General features: G+C 49.0%; 1 protein-coding gene across 1 annotated transcript in view; it reads right to left on the bottom strand.

Moving 5' to 3' along the window:
• Positions 1-15287, bottom strand: part of TMEM40 (transmembrane protein 40) — a 33016-nt gene extending 17729 nt beyond the window's left edge. Inside the window, exon 1 of the mRNA XM_003894071.4 lies at positions 13725-15287. The gene's annotated coding sequence lies outside the window, so the exon portion shown is untranslated. The remainder of the gene's footprint in view (positions 1-13724) is intronic.
• Between the last annotated feature and the right edge of the window lie 6400 nt (positions 15288-21687).

Genomic DNA, 21687 nt, shown 5'->3' with positions numbered 1-21687 from the left:
TAAAGGAGTGGGGAATTGGGGTGGTGGGTATTGGTTAGACAACTAGCAGGGGGCTTCATGAAGGAAGTCAGTTTTTATCTGTACCTGACAAGTCAGGCACCATCTTTTTTTTTTTTTCGTAGAGACAGGGTGTCTCTATGTTGCCCAGGCTGGTCTTGAACTCCTGGGCTCAAGCAATTCTCCCACCTTGGCCTCCCAAAGTGCTGGGATTCAAGTGTGAGCCACCATGTCCAGCCTAGGTACAGTTTTGACAGGAATGCGTATTTGAAGTTGGTGAACCAACTCCAATCCCACAAACATGGCCAACATCCAGGAATGACTGAGCAAAAAGGCAAGGGAATCCTGAGCCCTGGCAGGCCCCACACACAGAGCCACCTGCCACCTCTTGACAGCTACGTGCACTGGAAAGAAGTTTCTTTTAGTGGAGCCGCTGTGCTGTGAGTCTCTGTTATAGCAGCTGAGCCAGGAAGTGCAGGCTCCCTTTTGATTCCTTGCCCCATTTCTTCTACTCTCAGCTCTGAGGCTGAGACCTCAAATCTGAGAGGAGGTAGATTTACTAGTCTCTGACTCATTTATTTTTTACTTTTTTATCTGAGACAGAGGTCTTGCTATATCGCCCAGTCTAGTCTTGAACACCTGGGCTCAAGTAATCCTCCCACCGCAGCCGGTAGCTGGGACTACAGGCATGTGTCACTGTGCCCAGCCTCTGACTAATTTAAACCAGTTTCTCAGCCTCAACACGACTGACATTTGGGACTGGGTAACACATTGTGAGATGTTTAGCAGCCTCCTCCCTCCCAGACGCCAGTAGCACTTTCCTGTTCAGCTGTGACAATAAAAAATGTTTCCAGACATTGCCAAATGACCCCTGTTGTGGGGCAAACATCGTCCCCCATTTGAGAATGGTCTAGAGAATCTACCACAAGACCTTGGCAGGAAGCCTCCTCTCCTGTGTCTTAGAGCCAGATTGCCTGGGCTGAAATCCTGTCTCTGCCTCTTCTAGCGATGGAAGCATGGGCAAGTTACTTAATCCCTCATGGTGCCCTGGGTTTCTCATCTGTAAAATGGAGACAGTAATAGTGCTTACCTCATAGTATGTGAAAATGGCAGGACAGTCCTTAGCAGGGTCATTGTGAATGTGTGTTTCCTCCTCTACAGGCCTCCTCTTACCCTTGGACATCCAGTGTCCAGTCCCATCCCCGCTCATCCCCCATCTCCTAGACCTCAGACTCCATTACTGTTTTGTTTTTTTTTTTTTTTTTTTTGAGATGGAGTCTTGCTCGCTCTGTCACCCAGGCTGGAGTGCAGTGGCACGATCTCAGCTCACTGCAACCTCTGCCTCCAGGATTCAAGTGATTCTTCTGCCTCAGTCTCCTGAGTAGCTGGGATTACAGGCGCCGCCACCACACCCAGCTAATTTTTGTGTTTTTAGTAGAGATGGGATTTCACCGTATTGGCCAGGCTGGTCTTGAACTCCTGACCTTGTGATCTGCCCGCCTTGACCTCCCAAAGTGCTGGGATTACAGGCGTGAGCCACCACACCTGGCCTACCCTTTTCTAGAATAAAACTTCCCATTTCTCAGAGCAGAATTCAGCTAGGCATTAGGAAGTCACTAGCCATTAAAACACATCGATATCAAGATGGAATGACTGACAACAGAAGCCTCCAGGGCATATTTCTATTTTGAATAGTGTTCTTTGCACGCAAGAGGTGACTAGTATATATTCATTGGCTGAGATCATCTCTAATGAAGGTATTTCAGCTAGAGTGGAGAAGAGTTGTAGAGCCACATGGGGGAAAGAGAGCTGCTGGCTGATGTCAGATAGACTGAAGTTTACAAAGTGATGAACTCTTTTTCCAGTCTCATCTCCATCCTGCTCTGTGTCCTGGTTACACACAGCACTTTTGGCTTAGTCCATTCTTTCCTAAGGTCAGATGCAAATCTGACCTTCCAAGCACAGGTCAAAACCCACTTCCTTCATGAAGTACTATTTCAGTTGTCTAAATGATACCCACCAACTCTATTCCCCACTCCCCTAACCTTACTCCCTCCACTATCCCTAGCTTTTTTTTTTTTTTGACACGGTCTCTCTCTATCACCCAGGCTGGAGTGCAGTGGTGCAATCACAGCTCACTGTAGCCTTGAACTCCTGGACTCAAGCAATCCTCCTGCCTCAGCCTTCTGAGTAGGTAGGACTACAAGCATGTACAACCATCCAGGGTTTGTGTCCTTCCCTAGATCATGAATGCAGCCTAAGTAGGGACTAAGGCTGATTCATCTCTGTGTCACCCATACCCTGTACAGAGCCAGGAACAAAGGAAAAATGATGATAACAAGCAGCTATAAGTGCCTACTATCTGCCAGGCAAGGTTCTAACAGTTAACTTGTGTTAACTAATCTATTCCTCACCACAAACCTATGAAGGCTCACTAAGGCCGTGCCCATTTTATAGGTCAGAATATTGGGGCACAGAGAGGATAAGAAACTTGCCCAGGACTAGCCGGGCATGGTGGTTCACGCTTGTAATCCCAGGACTTTGGGAGGCCGAGGCAGGTGGATCATGGGGTCAGGAGATCGAGACCATCCTGGCCAACATGGTGAAACCCAGTCTCTACTAAAAATACAAAAATTAGCTGGGTGTGGTGGTTGCAGGCCTGTAATCCCAGTTACTCGGGAGGCTGAGGCAGGAGAATCACTTGAACCCAGGAGGCAGAGGTTGCAGTGAACTGAGATCGCACAATTGCACTCCAACCTGGGCGACAGGGTGAGACTCTGTCTCAAAAAAAAAAAAGTAGGCCGGGAGCGGTGGCTCAAGCCTGTAATCCCAGCACTTTGGGAGGCCGAGACAGGTGGATCACGAGGTCAGGAGATAGAGACCGTCCTGGTTAACATGGTGAAACCCTGTCTCTACTAAAAAATACAAAAAACTAGCTGGGCGAGGTGGCGGGCGCCTGTAGTCCCAGTTACTCGGGAGGCTAAGGCAGGAGAATGGTGTGAACCCGGGAGGCGGAGCTTGCAGTGAGCTGAGATCCGGCCACTGCACTCCAGCCTGGGCGACAGAGCGAGACTCCGTCTCAAAAAAAAAAAAAACCAGAAAAGAAAGAAACTTGCCCAGGACCACATGGTAAGTGGTTAAGCAAGGGTAGTTGCTCAGCCCATGCTGGGAGATCTCTTTTCAGGACCCTACTAACATTGGCACCAGGAAAGAGGACACACTAACAGTCATCAGAGTGTTATGCAAATATGCTGACCTGGCTTATATTTAGCTACTGATGGAGCCTTGAGTAATTGTTCCCATAGCCAAGGGAACTTCCTTGGGCAGGTCTTTAGCACACTGAAGGGGAGGAATGGAACCATCACAGAGGGAAGACCTGACGTGGCTCTGTTTCTCCTTTTAATGTCCTTGTCTGTTTCTCCCTCCTCCACCCATTTTTCTTTTTTGCCTTTTTTCTTTCTTTCTTTCTTTTTTTTTTGAGACAGGGTCTCACTCTATTACCCAGGCTGGAATGCAGTGGCATGATCACCGCTCTGCAGCTTCAGCCTCCTGGGTTCCAGTGATCTTCCCACCTCAGCCTCCCAAGTAGCTGGGACTACAGGCATTTGCCACTACAGCCAGCTAATTTTTTAGTTTTTATATTTTTGTAGAGATGTGGTCTCACTATGTTGCCCAGGCTGCTCTTGAACTCCTGGGCTCAAGTGATCCTCCCACCTTGGCCTCCCAAAGTGCTGAGATTACAGGCATGAGCCACCACCCCCGGCCTCCACACAGGTCTTATTTAACATAGGGAAGGACTGAGGCTGAGGGAGAGGAAGAGACTTGTTCAAGGTCTTCCAGCTTATAGATGGATTCAAATCTGACTCCCACCCCAACAGAGAAGCTTCACGCCCCAGCTACCGCCTGATTAGAGGCCTCTAGCACCGCCTCAGGTGGCCCCCACATGCAAGGCTGATCCTACAAGGAAATGGAATGCCTGACTTTCTGGCACTTTTCTCCAAAAAGCCCAGCCCTGCTGAGTCATGGGTGGTGCCAGGGCCTCTGTACCCACGGGTCCTGCTAAACTGGATTTCCCCTTCAGGTGAGCCCAGATTTCCTGAGCTCCTGCTGTCACAGAGCCTGGGCCCAGGGCAGGAGGGCTGACAGAGCACACTGAGCCATGACAGCCTCACAGCACTCTCCTCTCCCAGCTCTCCTGACTCTCATACAACCAGGAGAGAGGCAGGGTGGAGATTATTGTCATACTTTACAGAAGAGGAAACCAAGGCCCTGAAATGGAGAGGAACTTGCACAGGTCATGGAGCCACACAGGGGCAAGGCTGGCTCTTTCATCACATCAGATCAATTTGGTTCAACTTTTATGTAACAAATTGTGAGTTGTTTTTCAGTTGCCATGGACCCGCAGGTTGACAGTCACATAACCTGAGCATGCCAGGTTACTATGCGTGCCACTAAAGGGGAACCTAAGTAAGTGCTCAGACTGAGGAGTGGGGACTGAATTAAGAAGCAGATAGCGCATGCCAGGATTCAGTATCCAATAAGATCAAGCTCTGGTATCGCCCCATGGCAGGATCCAATCAGATCATGCCTCCCACATCACTTCATTGCAAGATCCAATCAGATCATACCTCATTACCGTATGCTTATAAAACCTGCCCAGCTCCCAGCTTGGTGAGACAGATTTGAGTGTTTCTTCCTATCTCCTTGCCACTGGACTTGTAATAAAGCCTTTCTTTTCTCAAAAGCCAGTGCCATGGTATTGGCCTCTATGTGCATTGGGCGGTGAGCCCATTGATTGTGTGGTAACAGCTCCAGAACCCTGCTTCTTGATTCAGGGGCTGCTTGTCTTCCTGGTGTCCCATATTGGATGAGGGGGCTGAGGTGACTGAAACGGAATTGGATTTCAACAGAAAGCGAAAGGCAGAGTAGGATAAAAGTTTCAGTGGAGGAGGTTGGGGGCAGCAGGCAGTTGAAGGGGTAAGAGCCAGAAAGGGTGGAGAAGATCAGCCTGGGCCTTGAATGCCAAACTGAAGATGGCCAACTTTTCCTGAGGGTAGACCGAGGAACGTGTCTGTGGGCCAGAAATGCAGGGCAAGCTCAGCTAAACAAGCCCAGTGTGGGAAATGGGGTGGGAGCTCTGGAAGCAGAAACAGCAGCTGGGAGGGGAACAGAGTGGACAGAGGAATGGACATTTGCTGCTTTTGCCCACCTGGCGTGGAAGCCCCCATCTTCTGGTGATTACACAGGATTTCGCTTTGAGGAAATCCAGCCCCCACTGGACAACAGCTTGGGGCTGGCCCTCAATGTGTCAAGCCCTCCCTGGCTGAGGGGTGGGGACAAGGCCAAGGGCAGAGCCAAGGGTACAACAGTGTTCTCAGTAATCTCCTTCAGCTTCCCAAGCCACCCCAGACAAGCACGCACTCTGATTTCAAACAGACCCTTTTTTGTTTTTGTTTTGGTTTTTTGAGACAGGGTGCTGAGATTACAGGCATCAGCCATCGCGCCCAGCCTCAAACAGATCCTTGTTATGCAATCACAGCTCCAAAATAAGTACTCCCCAAAATAACTGCACTCCCTCCCTAAGCCCCTTTTACATGGAATCTGTGGAGTGGTCACTCCCATTACCCAGGTTAGAACATCAGCCTCTCTTTCCGCAGGAATCTGACTTGTGACATGAGTGACCCAGAGCTCTAAAGGCTGGCATGGGTAGTTTGCCCTGAGACAGAGCCCTGAAGAGGCTGGTGCTCTCTATTCTGTCCCCCTGGTCACAGCCTCTTCTGCAGTCTTGTTTTTTACCTTTCCCTCTGTTCTGTGAGACCCACCCCCACCTCCTTATCTTCCCAGGAAAGTCTTTTTTCGTAGCCTGAGGTGGCTTTGTGACTTGCAACCAAAGCACTGTAGTTGAGACAAATGTCTGGGGAGGGCTCCAGCTTCCTGCAGAGCTCAACAGGGCTCATGGCAGACCAGCTCCACAGACTTCACTCCAGCCTCCAGGCTGAGGCTTGGCAGTGTCCCTGAGCCCCCATATGAGGGGCTGGGGCTGAACTTCAGGCTGGGCTGGGGACCTCCTGGGTTTCCCCAGCCCCCTCCTTTCCGTCATCTTCCAGCATTGTGATCATCAAAGCAGCAGCAGCCCTGATGATCCTGCCCTAGAGACTTGTCCCCCTGCTGAAGGTGCACCTCTTGGACCTGGTTCAGCACCTCAGTGGTTTTTCTATCACTGTGATAACAAACACCCACCAACTTAGTGGCTTAAAACCACACAAATTATCTCACAGTTCTGCAGGTCAGAAGTCCAACGTAGGTCTCACTGGGCTAAAATCGACGTGTTGACAGAGCTGTGTCCCTTTTTGGAGGTTCGAGTGGAAAGTCTGCTGCTGCTGCTGCTAGTGCAGCTGCTTCTCCTTCAATTCCCTTCTCTAGGCCCTTTATCTCATCCATCAAACAGGGAATAACGTCACACACTAAGGGCTCTGGGGCTCAGATGGGGTTTTGGATAGCACAGGACGCAATATCATGTCCTTACCCAGGGGGCGATACTGACAGATGCCCTGATGAAGCCAGTGGGACAACGGGGTCTGGTAGCACCTGCTTCAAGTCAGGCTTAAGCACTTCACTTCCCAGCTCATGATTTTGGAAAATTACTTTACGTCTCCAGGCCTCTGTTATCTCATCTGTAAATTAGGGATAGTGTCACTGTCCTGTAGGGTTGCTGTGAGGATTGAGATTAAAAGGACTTAGATTCTGAGCTCCCTGGAAGTAGAAACCATGTTTTTCTGGCTCCCGGCTACATTCTAGCCCCTGGCTTAGACGAAATGCTTAATTAAAAGAAGTCACAAAGTGCTGAACTTAAGAGCTTAAAGAAATAATATTAGGAGGCTGGGCGCAGTGGCTCATGCCTGTAATCCCAGCACTTTGGGAGGCCGAGGCGGGCAGATCACGAGGTCAGGAGATCGAGACCATCTTAACACTGTGAAACCCCATCTCTACTAAAAAACACATACACAAACACACACAAAAATTAGCCGGGCATGCTGGCAGGTGCCTATAGTCCCAGCTACTTGGGAGGCTGAGGTGGGAGAATGGCACGAACCCAGGAGGCGGAGCTTGCAATGAGCTGAGATCACACCACTGTACTCCAGCCTAGGCGACGGAGCAAGACTCCATCTCAAAATAAATAAATACATAAATAAATAATAAAAAAAGAAATAATATTAGGACTACAAAGATTCTTTGTATCTCCCTCTCCTCTTATAGCATCTTCCACTTGTTTACACCCCTTCTTCTTTCTCACTACTCTCCCCCAGGCCCACCTTACCTCCCCACAGATCTCCAGGCTTGGAGGTCTCTCCCCCTCCCCAAGTTGGAATTCTATAGTGTTGCATCCAGGAGATCAAAACTGAGACCCAGAAAGGGAAAAGGACTTGCTCAAGACCACACAGTGAGGAGTGTGGATATGAACACATCAACATCAACATCAGAGTGTGAGGGGAACCGTGCAGAGGGAAAGAAAGAAGATGCTACGGTTTACACCTCCACCATTTCGTCTAAGTCAGCCAGGCAGTTTAATAGTGGGATGACAAGCCGCACTGGCCGGCCATCCAGCTGACTGTACTAGATGAACTTCCATGAATCTGGGGGAACCTTATGGCCACTGCATACCCAAGGATGCAGACAGGACCTGGGGTTGCCCCCTGAGGAGTGTGGAATGGCACCTAGGATACAACTAAAAAGTGAAAAGGGACAAAATCAAGTGTGATACCCAAGTTTAAAAATAATGGCTGTGGCCAGGAGCAGTGGCTCACGCCTGTAATTCCAGCACTTTGGGAGGCTGAGGTGGGCAGATCACGAGGTCAGGAGATCGAGACCATCCTGGCTAACATGGTGAAACCCTGCCTCTACTAAAAGTACAAAAAATTAGCCGGATGTGTTGTGGCACGTGCCTGTAGTCCCAGCTACCTGGGAGGTTGAGGCAGGAGAATTGCTTGAACCCAGGAGGCAGAGGTTGCAGTGGGCTGGGATGGTGCCACTGTACTCCAGCCTGGGTGACAGAGCCAGACTCCGTCTCAAAAAAACAAAAACAAAACAAAAACAAGGCCAGGCGCAGTGGTTCACGCCTGTAATCCCAGCACTTTGGGAGGCCGAGGCAGGCAAATCACAAGGTCAAGAGATTGAGACCATCCTGGCTAACAGAATGAAACCCCGTGTCTACTAAAAATACAAAAAATTAACCGGGCATGGTGGTGGGCACCTGTAGTCCCAGCTACTCAAGAGGCTGAGGCAGGAGAATGGTGTGAACCTGGGAGGCAGAGCTGGCAGTGAGCCAAGACCGCACCACTGCACTCCAGCCTGGGTGACAGAGCAAGACTCTGTCTCAAAAAAAAAAAAAAAAAAAAAAAAAAAAAGGAATAATAATAATAATGGCTGTACAGAAAGAGGATGGTTGGGTTCTGTGTGGAGGCTGTTTATACTCAAAGATCTAGGATTTTAAAAAGATAATCTGGAAGGAAAGAAAACAGTGCAAGCATCGAGGTTGTTGTCTAGCACATAGTAGGTGCACAACCAATGTTTGTTAAAGTGGCAATATGAGCCAACAAGGTGATATAGCTACAGAGCAAAGCTACCATAGCCTTAGGTCATATTAACAGAAGCACAGAGTCTACGGTGAAGAAGGTGGCCCACATCCCACCATCCCCAATCCTCCATCCTGGGTTTACTCCTGGGTCCTGCATAGAATAAGTTCTGGACAGACAAAGGGAATCCAGAGGATGTAGCGGGTACAGAGACTATACCCAAGAAAAGTGGCTTGGGGAGCAGGGCACTCAACCTAGGGATGAGCTCCACATGGATGGGCCCAGTCACTGTCCCCAAGTCTCTGCAGAACTACTCCAGGACTCCAGGACACGGGGAGCAGGTAGGGCTGTGAGCTCAGAAGGAAAAGTCAGTACCTTGAGGAAGTCACCAGGGAAGTTGCCAACTTCAATATATAAAATAATTTTCTTCCTTTTTTTCTTCCTTTTCTCTTTCTTTCTTTTTCTTTCTTTCCTTCCTTCCTTCCTTCTTTTTCTTTCCTTCTTTCTTTCTCTTCCTTCCTCTCTCTCCTTCCCTCCTTCCTTTCTTTCTTCCTTTTTCTTTCTTTCCTTCTTTCTTTTCTTTTTTCTTTCTTGCTTGCTTTCCTTCTCTTTCTTTTTCTTTCTTTCTTTCTTTTTCTCTTCCTTCCTCTCTCTCCTTCCTTCCCCTTTCCTTTCCCCTTCCTTCCTTCCTTCCTTCCTTCCTTCCTTCCTTCTAGAGACAAGGTCTCACTGTGTCACCTAGGCTCAAGTGCAGTGAAGCAAACATGGCTCACTGCAGCCTTGAACTGTTGACCCTGGGCAATTCTCCTGCCTCGGTCTCCCAAAGTGTTGGGATTGGCCTTCCAAAGTGTTGTGCTGAGCCACTGCACCTGGCCTCAATATATAAAATAATATTCTAAAAATGACAACAACTTTGGGGTTGTCCTGAGCACGCTGCCATGTGAGGTGGCAAGTTAAGGAGTGGCAGGGGTTGGCTTAGATGTTCTTAGCTCAGAACCTATTAGTCTCTCAAGCAATTCTCTCCAAAGTACAGGAGGAAAATATTAATTTATCGATTTCTATGTAATTTTTAACTAAAAAATAGTTAATAGTATATAGGTTAGCCCTGATGTGCACCCTTGGATCATATGTCAGACACCACATGTCGTGTCCATTAAGTGGGGCTCCCAGAGGCCAGTGGGGAGCCCCAAAAGGCAGACAGGTTGACTGTGACCACGTCTTCCTTTTCTCTACATTCAGACTATTGCCATATATTGTGGTGTGCAGGAGCCCAGTTGGGTTAATTTGAGGCTCAAATGAAATAGCTTTCACTGAATCAGCCCCCTTATTGTTGACAAGTGACTTCAAAGAGTCTGCAAAGAAACTGCGGATGGAGATAACCCTAATCATGAAAGTACAAACAAGCAACAGGAAAAGTGTGGGACAGACTTGTCCTTGCTCTTAGTTTAGCCACATTACCACGTTGGAAAGAGCAATGGAAAGGAATCTCACACACAAAACAATTCTTTCCTGTGTATTTGAGTTCCTGAAAAAATGAGAAACAAATACAAACTCAAAATACAAAATAATAACGAGAAACAAATACAAACTCAAACTCAAATACAATTGTATTTGAGTTCCTGAAATAATAATGAGAAACGATTTGAAAGGTGGATTTCCATCCACTATCACTGGTGATGAAATTCACTGTGAACGTACACTGGTCCTGAGACATCAGCTAATGGCCACTATACTTGTATATACATGTATATATCTATGCATATGTATATGCTGGGGGTGCCCAGAGCATTCTTCTTGAGAAGATTGTGCAATCAAAAAGTTAGATGAGTGCTGCTCTAGATCCTTAGACCTAGCTAGACACTAGGGGATGCTAGTCCTGGTTTGGGGTTTTTGGGTCTAATCGGATAATTTGTTTCAGATTTAGGGACAAGGAAAACTAGAAGGGGAGTATGCACTCCACAAAACATTTTTGAGGCTCCACTGACACATTTGAAGATTAATAGGAAGAAACCTAAAACTCATTAAAGGCTTTCTCTGGCTCTGATCGTCCTAACTTGGTGTAGTGTTGAGTCAAACACCAAGGCACCAAGGTGGGTGCCCCGCTAGACAGAGCCAGGCGGGTCCCTGGAATCTCAGTCTCTGTTTCTCTCTCTTTCCCATCTTTCTCTCTCGGTTTCTACCCACCTCTCTTTCTCTCTCTCTTTCTCTCTCCCTCTCTCTCACTCACACACACACACACACACACACACTCACTCTCTCTCACAACACACACCACACACATACACACACACACACACAACTGACAATAAGAAACAGAAAGGTGGCATCCAGTACAAGAGCTTGTCAGTTCTCTCGAACATCAGACAGACCTAGATATTCAGTTCGACCCCTCACTGACTCTGCGACCTGGAGCGTGTCACATCCATTCTCAGAGCTTCAGAATCCTTAGCTGGAAAAATGGGCATGCCTACAACTCAACAGACAGTGACAAATAATCCAGTTTAAAAATGGACAGGGGGCTCGAATAGACATTGCTCGAAACAAGACGCAGAAATAGTCAATAGCACATAGAAAGATGCTCCACATCGCTGGGTACGGTGGCTCACGCCTGTAATCCCAGCAATTTGGGAGGCCGAGGCGGGCAGATCACCTGAGGTCGGGAGTTCGAGACCAGCCGGACCAACATGGAGTAACCCCGTCTCTTCTAAAAATACCAAATTAGCCAAGCATGGTGGCGGGTGCATGTAATCCCAGCTACTCGGGAGGCTGAGGCAGGAGAATCACTTGAACCTGGGAGGCAAAGGTTGCAATGAGCTGAGATCATATCATTGCACTCCAGCCTGGGCAACAAGAGTGAAACTCCATCTCAAAAAAAAAAAAAAAAAAAAAAAAAAGAGGATGCTCCACATCATTAGTCATTAGGGAAGTGCAAATCAAAACCACCATGAGATACCCCTTTACACCCACTAGGGTGGCTTACGATGAGACATACAGACAGTAACAAGTATTGGTGACGGTGCGAAGAAACCGGAGCCCTCATACATTGCTGGTCAGATTGTAAAATGGAGGTCACTTTGGAAAACAGTTTGGCAGCTCCTCAAAAGTTAAAAAAGATTTACTACATGACCCAGCAATTCCAATCCCTAGTATATTCGTGAGAGAATTGAAAACCTATATCCGAACAAAGACTTGTAATGAATGTTTATAGCAGCATTACACATAACAGCCAAAAATGGAAACAACCCAAATGTCCATCCCCTGGTAAATGGAGACACAAAGTTTGAGATCATCATACAATGCAACCTCATCCAACCAGTGCGAGGAAGGAAGGATGGACACCCACTGCAATGCGGTTGAGCCTTGACGACATTGGGCTAAGCGAAAGAAGCCACTCGGAAAGGACCACACACCATATGATTTCATTCAGATGAAATGTCCAGAATACACAAATCCATAGAGATGGAAAGTAGGTTTGTTGTTGCCAGAGGGAAGGGGAAGTGGGGAGTGACGGCTAAATGGTACAGGGTCCACCTTGGAGATGATAAAAAAAAATTAGATAGTGGCACTGGCTGCACAACTCTGTGAATGCACAAAAACACTGAATTGTACACTTCATTTTTATCTATCTATCTATCTATCTATCTATCTATCTATCTATATATCTATCTATCTATTTATTTTGAGATAGAGTCTCCCTCTCACCCAGGCTGGAGCACAGTGGTGCAATCTTGGCTCACTGCAACCTCTGCCTCCTGGGTTCAAGTGATTCTCACATCTCAGCCTCTTGAGTAGCTGGAATTACAGGTGCGCACCATGCCTGGCTAATTTTTGTATTTTTAGTAGAGATGGGGTTTTGCCATGTTGGCCAGGTTGGTCTCGAACTCCTGACCTCAAGTGATCTGCCCGCCTCAGCCTCCCAAAGTACTGGGATTACACAGGTGAACCACGCCGCCTGGCCCTGAATTATACACTTTTAAAGGGTGAATTTTACAGTAGTGAATTACATCTCAGTAAATCTGTTATTTAAAAAAAAAAAAAAAGAAGAAACAAAAAGAAAAAGGAAAGACTCCACCCACAGGGTTGTTGTGAAAGTGAAATAAGGCGGGGAGCAGGGCAGGCCCAGCATGGTCCTTGGCGTGCAGCCAGCACTTGAGATCTCGCTCTCTGATCCTTTTCACAAGGAGGATTTCCCAGCACAAGTAACCTGGTGCTCTAGGGCTACACTAGCCTGAGTTCACTCCCCACCACTCCCCCTAACACACACTCCCGACTCATTAGTCAGGGCTCTGAACTCTTCTGGGCAGTTTCTTAACAAAACAGAAGAAAATAATAAGCACAAGACCGTAATCATTCTCATCCCCCTTAAATGGAAACTAGGTTGGCTTGAGGCCTGAAAACCAGAGTGTTTTGAGCAGAGACAGCTCTAGGACGAGGATGACAGCCTAGGGGGATGGGTGGGGGGAGCTCTGAGAGGTCTGCCAAGCCCCCCTCCCCTTGGGCCACATCACCTGCGCCTGAGGCTCTAACAGGCAGCAGGGCCCCCTCCCCATGGCCCAGCTTTCTGTTTGGCACATCCTCCCCGGGGTGCCTTTGAGCTGGAAGCAGGGGGACAGCTGGCTTCTTCCTCCCAAGTCTCCCAAACCTGGCTGGCAGCTCAGGGTGGCTTCCTCCAGGAGGGGCAGAGAGAGGGGCGGCTGCCTGCAGTCACTGATGGTGGTGCAGAGGCTGAGACATTTGCGGGAATGCCCCTCCCCTCCTAAGCTGTTAGGTTCCATAACAGCGAGGGTGTGAGGGGCCTTCAGAGATCTAGTTGGACCCTTCATTTCACAAGTAGGGAAACTGAGGCTCAGAGAGGTCAAGGGTTTTTCTGAAAGTCTTGCAGCAAGTTGGTGACAGAATTGGGAGCTGGTCACCTACCACGGCCAAATATAGGCGGGTGGAAGCCTCAATACAACCCAGAGAGGTGAATATTTGTCATCCTCCCCTGAGGTAGAGACAAGTTCTCACCCAGCTAGGAAGATGCAAAGCTGGGACTCAAACCCATGTCCACCAAGGAACCACACAATATCAAGCCTATTGAGGACACCCTTTCTCCCAATTTCCTTAAAAGCTGACCCTCCACCCCACTGCTCACCCAGCCCCATGTCCCATTACCTGTGGTCCTTTAGCTTGTCTGGGCAGCAAGAGGAACTCTGTGTAGACTGTGTGGATGCTGGGTTGGTCAGGGGAAGGACAGGACAGGCTGCACCTGTGATAGCAAGGAGGGCGGGACTACCGTGACGTTGCCCCTGGGCCCCACTCGCTCACTGGGATGGCATTCCTTCCTGCTGGTGCTATCTGCCCCAGGCCTTCCTGTCTGACTTGACTCTTCCCTACAGCACTACAGGGGGGCAGGTGGGGCAGCTACATGCCTGGCCTTGCCTCAGGGCCACAGCCATGCCCTTGGACTCCAGGAGCCAGTGAAATGGGGGCAGCTGTGCCACCCTTGGCTGTACCAAGCTCTGGGAAGGGAGGAGGGGACGTGTTCCAGGTACCCCCTCCACCCACATTGGTGAGGCTGACTCAGGCCCCAGCCACGTGTCCCAACCTGCCCTGTGCGTCCCAGAGGGGAAGGAAGATACTCCGATGCTCCCACGAGGCTGAGGTTGGGCAGGGAGTAGGAGAGAAGGCCTGGGGGCTCAGGAAGCCGGCAGTGCCCGCTCCTAGGGAGGAAACTGGGTTACAGCTAGAGGAACTTTTGGAGGGCACCCGCTCGCCTTGTGCAAGTGGGAAAACACAGGTCCCTAGAGAGGTGAGAGGAGCAGTGTCACACCTCACACAGCCGAGGGCAGGGCCCCAGCTCAGCCTGCCTCCTCCGCCTATCCCCTCTCACTTATCCAGCACTGTGGCAGCAGGACAGGAAACAAGTCCCACCACGGGAGCCCCCAGCCTCGGAGGGAAACAGGCAAGGTCCGGCGAGCTGTGGGCTCCCCAGGAGGACTTCCTGAAGAGGGGTCATCCATACCCTAAGCTCAGGCCTCAAATCTTGGAGTCATACTTGACACTTGGCTTTCTAACACTCTGTATCTCACCCATCTGGAAAATCCTGTTGGTCCTGCCTTCAGTATAGCCTGAATTCAGCCTCTTCTCTCCACTCCTCACCTGTCACCTTGATCCAGCCAGCGTCATCACTGGGCTCCCAGCTCCCGCCCTCACCCCTGACTACTCTCATCAGCCAGGCAGCCACGGGGTCCTGTTCAAACCCAAGGCAGCTCACGCCCCTCCCCGCTCAGCAGCTGCCACACTCCCACCGCACTCAGGGTAAAACCCAAGGTCTTACAGGCTCCTGCGAGATCTGCCCCACACCTCTGGCCCTCTCCGGCCTTGGTTCCCATGACTTCCTCCCTCATTCTGCTCCAGTAACACTGGAACATGTCCCAGTTCCCCTGGGTAGGCTCCCTCCTCAGGGCCTTTTCCCTGGCTGTTCCCTCTGCCTGGAGTGCTCTGCCCCTAGAAAGCCACCTGGCCCCTCCTTCACTTCAGCTGTCTACTCAAAAGTCACCTTCTCCATGAAGCCTTCTCTGACCATCCTGCTTAAAGTAGTAACCCCGCACCATCTGCCTGCGTCACTGCTCACCATCTGCTGTACTGTGTATTTTCTTGTTATGCCTATTTCCTCTTTATGTATTGCTTTGCTGCAGGACCTAGGATCATGTCTGACACATAGTAGGTGCTCACTAATTTTTTTTTTTTTTTTTTTCTTTAAGACAGAGTCTCGCTCTGTCACCCAGGCTGGAGTGCAGTAGCGTGATCTCCGCTCACTGCAAGCTCCACCTCCCGGGTTCAAGTCATTCTCCTGCCTCAGCCTCCCGAGTAGCTGGGACTACAGGCACCCGCCCTCATGCCGGCTAATTTTTTTGCTGTTTCCAAAGAGTAGAGATGGGGTTTCACCATGTTTGCCAGGATGGTTTTGATCTCCTGACCTCATGATCCACCCACCTCGGCCTCCCAAAGTGCTGCGATTACAAGCGTGAGCCACCGCGCCCAGTCTAATTTTTTTTTTTTTTTTTTTTGAGTCAGGGTCTCACTCTGTTGCCCAGGCTGGCGTGCAGTGGCATGATCATCGCTCATTGCACCCTCAAACTTCTGGGCTCAAGCCATCCTCTCACCTCAGCCTGCTGAGTAGATGGGACTATAGGCATGCACCCCCACACCTAGCTGATTTTTATAGTTTTTGTAGAAACAAGATCTTGCTATGTTAGGCTGGTCTTGAACTCCTAGCCTCAAGCGATCCTCCGGCCTTGGCCCCCTAAGACTCTGGATTACAGGCATAAGCCACTGCATCTGGCCCTCAATATATTTGTTGAATGAATGAGTGACCTGAAAGGTTAGCCCAAGAAGTGTTCCAAGGACATTCCATGCAGAGGGAGCCATGTGTGTGAGGGCTTAGAGGTGAGGAGCACTATTGTGTTGAGGATCTGTAAATAATTCTGCACAGCCAGAGAGTGGGGGCCTTAGGGATGGAGAGGGGAGAGGAGGAAGCAAGAGAGGCAGGGCCTCAGCAGCCAGACATCCAGAGAGGGATGGGGTGCCATCTGAGAGGGACATGACCAAACCTGCATTTAAGATAAGAATTTTGCCTGGGTGCCACGGCTCACGCCTATAATCCCAGCACTTTGGGAGGCCAAGGCAGGTGAATCACTTGAGTCCAGGAGGAGTTCAAGACCATCTGGCCAACATGGTGAAACTCCGTCTCTACTGAAAATACAAAAGATTAGCCGGGTGTGGTGGTGCATGCTTGTGGTCCCAGCTACTCGGGAGGCTGAGGTCGGAGGATCACTTGAGCCTGGGAGGTGGAGGTTTCAGTGAGCAGAGATCACACCATTGCACTCCAGCCAGGACAACAGAGTGAGATCTCATCTCAAAAAAAAAAAAAAAGTTAAGGATTTGGCAGCTGCACTGTGGACTGGTGGAGAAGCTGTGAGGATCCAGCATGTGGGTGAGCATGAGCCATGCAGAGGAGATGGGGACTACGGACAGGGTCATGGGAAGTTTACAGCTCTGCTGTCCAAAACAGTAGCCACCAACCACATGTGGTTATGGAGCCCTTGACACGTGGTTGGACAGGATTGAGATGTGCTGTGAGTGTAAAGACTTGGTATGAAAAATATATGTGTATATATACACATACACATATATGTATAATAGCTCATTAAAAATTTTTGTATTGGCCGGGCGCAGTGGCTCAAGCCTGTAATCCCAGCACTTTGGGAGGCCGAGACGGGCGGATCACGAGGTCAGGAGATCGAGACCATCCTGGCTAACACGGTGAAACCCCGTCTCTACTAAAAAATACAAAAAACTAGCCGGGCGAGGTGACGGGCACCTGTAGTCCAAGCTACTCAGGAGGCTGAGGCAGGAGAATGGCGTAAACCCAGGAGGTGGAGCTTGCAGTGAGCTGAGATCCAGCCACTGCACTCCAGCCTGGGCGACAGAGCGAGACTCCATCTCAAAAAATATATATATATTTATAAAAAAAATGTTGCATTATCTGTTAAAATGATATTTGGATATATTATTATTATTATTTTGTAGAGACAGGATCTTGTTCTGTTGCCCAGGCTAGAGTACAGTGGTACAATCATAGCTCATGGTACCCTTGAAATGGGCTCAAGTCATCCTCCTACCTCAGCCTCCCAAGTAGCTGAGACTACAGGTGTGAACCACCATGCCTGGCTAACTTTTATTTTTTTACATTTTTTTTTGTAGAGAAAGGGTCTGCTGTGTTGCCCAGGTTGGTCTTGAACTTCTGGGCTCAAGTGATTCTCCAGCCTTGGGCTCCCAAAGTGCTGGGATTATAGGTATGAGCCACTGCACCTGGTCTGGATATATTAAAATTAGTTTCACCTGCTTCATTTTACTATTTTTTAACATACTGAAAATTTAAAAAAATTTTAAGTTTTCAGTAGCTACAGAACTTCTATATTGGATGGCGGTGATTCAGAGGTAGAACTGGCAGGGTTTGGAGGCTGGAGTACTGTGAGGGTGAAGGGGACCCCAGGTCTAACTGTAAGTCTCTCTTCTCCAGTTGCTCCTTTCTAATGAGACCATTGTGGTCCAGAGGCCACAGGGGAGAGCCTACAGAGTGAGTGTTCAGTTCAGCATAAGCACACACACTCATATCTTCAAAGTAAGATCTATCTAGACATGAAATAGGCTGACTGAATAGACAGTGAGTTCTCTGTCTCTGGTGGTATGTAAAAAGAAAATTAAGCACCACCATTAAGCAGAGGAAAGGAGGTTGAACTAGATATTTTCAAAATATAGTCCCTGGACCAGTTGCTACAACATCCCCTGGAAACCTTTTATTTTTATTTTTTTATTTTTTGAGACGGAGTCTCGCTCTGTCGCCCAGGCTGGAGTGCAGTGGCACGGTCTTTGCTCACTGCAAGCTCCGCCTCCCGGGTTCAAGCCATTCTCCTGCCTCTGCCTCCTGAGTAGCTGGGACTACAGGAGCCCGCCACCACGCCCGGCTAATGTTTTTGTATTTTTAGTAGAGACAGGGTTTCACTGTGTTAGCCAGGATGGTCTCGATCTCCTGACCTTGTGATCCACCTGCCTTGGCCTCCCAAAGTGCTGGTATTACAGGCGTGAGCCACCGTGCCGGCCTGGAAACCTTTTAGAAATGCAAATTCTCAGACCCTATCCCAGGCCTGAATCAGAAACTCCAGGAGTGGGACCTAGAATCTGTATTTAAACAAGCCCCACTGGACTAGGTGATGTTTCCTGCCACTTAAAGGTTTAAATGCGGCCGGGCACAGTAGCTCGCACCTGTAATCCCAGCACTTTGGGAGGCCAAGGCAGGTGGATCACGAGGTCAGGAGATCGAGACCATCCTGGCTAACACGGTGAAACCCCGTCTCTACTAAAAATACAAAAAATTAGCTGGGCGTGGTGACAGGCGCCTGTAGTCCCAGCTACTCAGGAGGCTGAGGCAGGAGAATGGCGTGAACCTGGGAGGCGGAGCCTGCAGTGAGCCAAGATCGCGCCACTGCATTCCAGCCTGGGCAACAAAGCGAGACTCTGTCTCAAAAAAAAAAAAAAAAAAAAAAGGTTTAAATGCCTGGCACATAGTAGGTGCCCCCAAAAAACTATTCACTACCTTGTTTGCCTCCTACTCCCAAGTTCAGGTACTTCCCTCCCTGAGCCTTAGTTTCCCTCTCTGCACCTCCTACAGCATCTGGTTGTGTGTGTACCTGGTACAGGATGGATGAACCTCAGGGCGTTTCCTACCTCTTTGCTGTGGGCAGATCTCGGGGGACATGACAGAGCTGCCAGAAGTGTAAGGCAGGCCCCAGCTCAGCTCCATCCTGAGGTGACCTCATTGCCCTGTGTGTAGTGGGTGACTCATGGGACAACCTCCTACTGTCCTGTGAGCACAGCTGACAGCCCAGGGGAGCCGGCTCAGCAGCTGAGCATGGCATCCAGCTTCCCTGCATTCCAGAACTGCCAGCGGGGGCCTGCCTGACTCAGCAGGCATGTGTGTTCTGGAGACAACAGTTAGACAGCTCAGCCTCAGTCTCCCCATCCATAAAAATGGGGAGACACAACCCCTATCCATGGTGAGAATATTTGTATAAAGTGGTTAAGGCAGCGCCTGGCACACGTCAGCCCCTGCTATACCTTGGTGTTCTTGAGATGAGGCCATGGGATCCTTCAGGCTGATTGGAACTCCCCAGTGACTTCCTAGGTCTGAGAATGATGCCCTGTAAGTGTATGGAGAAAAGAATGTTTACCTACTATGAGCACCTGGGAGCCATGAGCTTTGTGTTTTTTTTTTTTAGACAAGTCTCATTCTGTCGCCCAGGATGAAGTATAGTGGCGTGATTTCAGCTCACTGCAGCCTCCATCTCCCAGATTCAAGGGATTCTCCTGCCTCAGCCTCCCAAGTAGCTGGGACTATAGGCACCCAAAACACCCAGCTAATTTTTGTATTTTTAGTAGAGACAGGGTCTCACTATGTTGGCCAGGCTGGTCTTGAACACCTGACCTCGAGCCTCCCAAAGTGTTGGTATTACAGGTGTGAGCCTCCATGCCCAGCTACATGAATTTTTCTTTAGTCACCAGAAAGATGTCTGTGAGGGCAGCACCTGCCTTAGTAATCGGATTTTTTTTTTTTTTTTTTTTTTAATTGAGACAGAGTCTTGCTCTGTAGCCCAGTCTGGAATGCAGTGGTGCGATCTCGGCTCACTGCAAGCTCCGCCTCCCGGGTTCATGCCATTCTGCCTCAGCCTCCTGGGTAGCTGGGACTATAGGCGCCTGCCACCACGCCCGTCTAATGTTTCGTATTTTTTAGTAGAGACGGGGTTTCACCGTGGTCTCAATCTCCTGACCTCGTGATTCGCCCGCCTCGGCCTCCCAAAGGGCTGGGATTACAGGCGTGAGCCACCGTGCCCAGCCCGTCATCTTAAAGCATCTGCTAAATGAACTCTAAATTGGAGAGTTTTGTGCCCATTTCATGGATGAGAAAAATGAGATTCAGAAAGGTTAAATGATGTGCCCAAGGCCACATGGCTGAGAAGTGGCTGAGTCAGGATTTTTACCTGAGTCTCCCTGACTTGAAACCTGGGACTCTTTCTATCCCTCCATGGAGAAACTCCAAGTTAACTCACAGATTTGGAAGCTCCTGCATGTGCCATTTAAATCCATGTTTGAAGTGTTAGCTTCTCATCCATTTTGGAATCCTTGCAATCTATGGTCTTAGAGAAACAGTGGCTGTAGCTGATGCCATTTGAGATGGAGCTTAAAAGATTCCTAAATCTAGATTAAGCCTTACTCACCCTGGGCCTCTGGGTCTCAGTTGTTTCACCTGTAAAATGGGTATAATGAAAGCTTGCCTTGGCTGAAGGCAGAAAGTTGGATCTTGTGATCCTGAGGGCTCTCCTAACCCTCAGATGCCTGTGTCCCTGCGCCTACTTTAAAAGGCAAGGACTAAAGTTAAATTTAAAGTTAAAGTTAATTTAAAGTTAAACCCGGAGGCGGGTTTACATATTTTAACATTTAAGTTTGTTTGTTTGTTTTGAGACAGAGTCTCACTCTATCGCCCAGGGTAGATGGCAGTGGCAGGATCTCAGCTCACTGCAACCTCCACCTCCCAGGTTCAAGCAATTCTTCTGCCTCAGCCTCCCGAGTAGCTGGGATTACAGGCACCTGCCACCATGCCTGGCTAATTTTTATATTTTTAGTAGAGACAGGGTATCGCCATGTTGGCCAGTCCGGTGTTGAAATCCTGACCTCAAGTAATTCACCTCCCTTGGCCTCCTAAAGTGCTGGGATTACAGGCATGAGCCACCACGCCTGGCCTGAAGTTAAATTTAAAAAATAATAATAAAGGCCGGGCGCGGTGGCTCAACCCTGTAATCCCAGCACTTTGGGAGGCCGAGGCGGGTGGATCACGAGGTCAGGAGATCGAGACTATCCTGGCTAACATGGTGAAACCCCGTCTCTACTAAAAATGCAAAAAACTAGCCGGGCGTGGTGGCGGGCGCCTGTAATCCCAGCTACTTGGAGGCTGAGGCAGGAGAATGGTGTAAACCCGGGAGGCGGAGCTTGCAGTGAGCCGAGATCGCGCCACTGCACTCCAGCCTGGGTGACACAGCGAGACTCCGTCTCAAAAAAAATAAATAAATAAAATAATAATAATAATAATAATAAAGAGGGAGTAGAGGAAAAGTTAATCCTAGCTCATTCTGGTAAGTGCAAAACTAGCGATTTGTAATCAACAATCTTCTTATTGTTTTAAGCAGAAAAGTCCTTTTGACAAATAAAATTAAAGAAATCTTATCTGATCAAAGTGGATTTTTTTTTTTTTTTTTTTTCCTGCTTGAAGTAGGAGCCATGGGCTGTCAATGGGAACACCGGCCCAGCATCACCTTGGCCTTGCAGGCAGCCCTTGGGGTACCAACGAAGAGCCCAAGGGTGCCAGAGAACCCAGTTTGACAATCACTGGAGGGCAGCAATGCAAACAAACCATCGCTGGAGATCTGTTTGAAGAGAGACAAGAAGGTCCACTAAATGGTTGCTTTGAGTTCTAAAGAAAAATGGTTCTGTTTGATTACTTTTTTTTTGTTTGAGACAG

Source organism: Papio anubis, chromosome 2, assembly GCF_008728515.1.
Source record: "Papio anubis isolate 15944 chromosome 2, Panubis1.0, whole genome shotgun sequence".
Taxonomy (NCBI): domain Eukaryota; kingdom Metazoa; phylum Chordata; class Mammalia; order Primates; family Cercopithecidae; genus Papio; species Papio anubis.
Note: the sequence above shows the minus strand (reverse complement) of the source record. Positions and strands in the feature narration are given on the sequence as shown.